This window comes from Acanthisitta chloris, unplaced genomic scaffold, assembly GCF_000695815.1.
Source record: "Acanthisitta chloris isolate BGI_N310 unplaced genomic scaffold, ASM69581v1 scaffold30334, whole genome shotgun sequence".
Taxonomy (NCBI): Eukaryota; Metazoa; Chordata; class Aves; order Passeriformes; family Acanthisittidae; genus Acanthisitta; species Acanthisitta chloris.
In genome coordinates, this window is record NW_008670314.1 from 750 (window position 1) to 1097 (window position 348).

A 348-nucleotide genomic window follows, 5' to 3' on the forward strand; every position below is an offset into this window, starting at 1 on the left:
CTGCTGTGGCTCCTGCCCCCGGCTTTGGGGGGGGGAAGAAAAGAAAAACAAAAACAGAAAACCCTCCAGCAACAGACAGTTCTTTATTTTATTTTATTGCATGAAATGTGTTCCGGTGTGATTCACTGGGAGGATTAGTGGGAATCGAGGAGCCCTAATTAGCTGGAAAAAAAAAACCCCAATTTATTATATGTTTATTTAAGCATAACCAAAACTAGCCCTCCCCAAATAATGGGCATTATATCTTGGGTGTGTTGCCTGTTTTTGCTCAGGATTTCCACTGGCCGTTGCTTATTATGAATTATGTCGAGGCTTTAAAGATTTGCATTAAAGCGGGGGGGGGGGGGG

The 348-nt window shown here is 43.4% G+C and overlaps 1 protein-coding gene across 1 annotated transcript in view; it reads left to right on the forward strand.

The window, feature by feature from the left end:
• The window catches only part of GPR85 (G protein-coupled receptor 85), a 3178-nt gene that overhangs the window by 733 nt on the left and 2097 nt on the right, over window positions 1-348 (forward strand). The gene's annotated exons all lie outside the window — the stretch shown is intronic.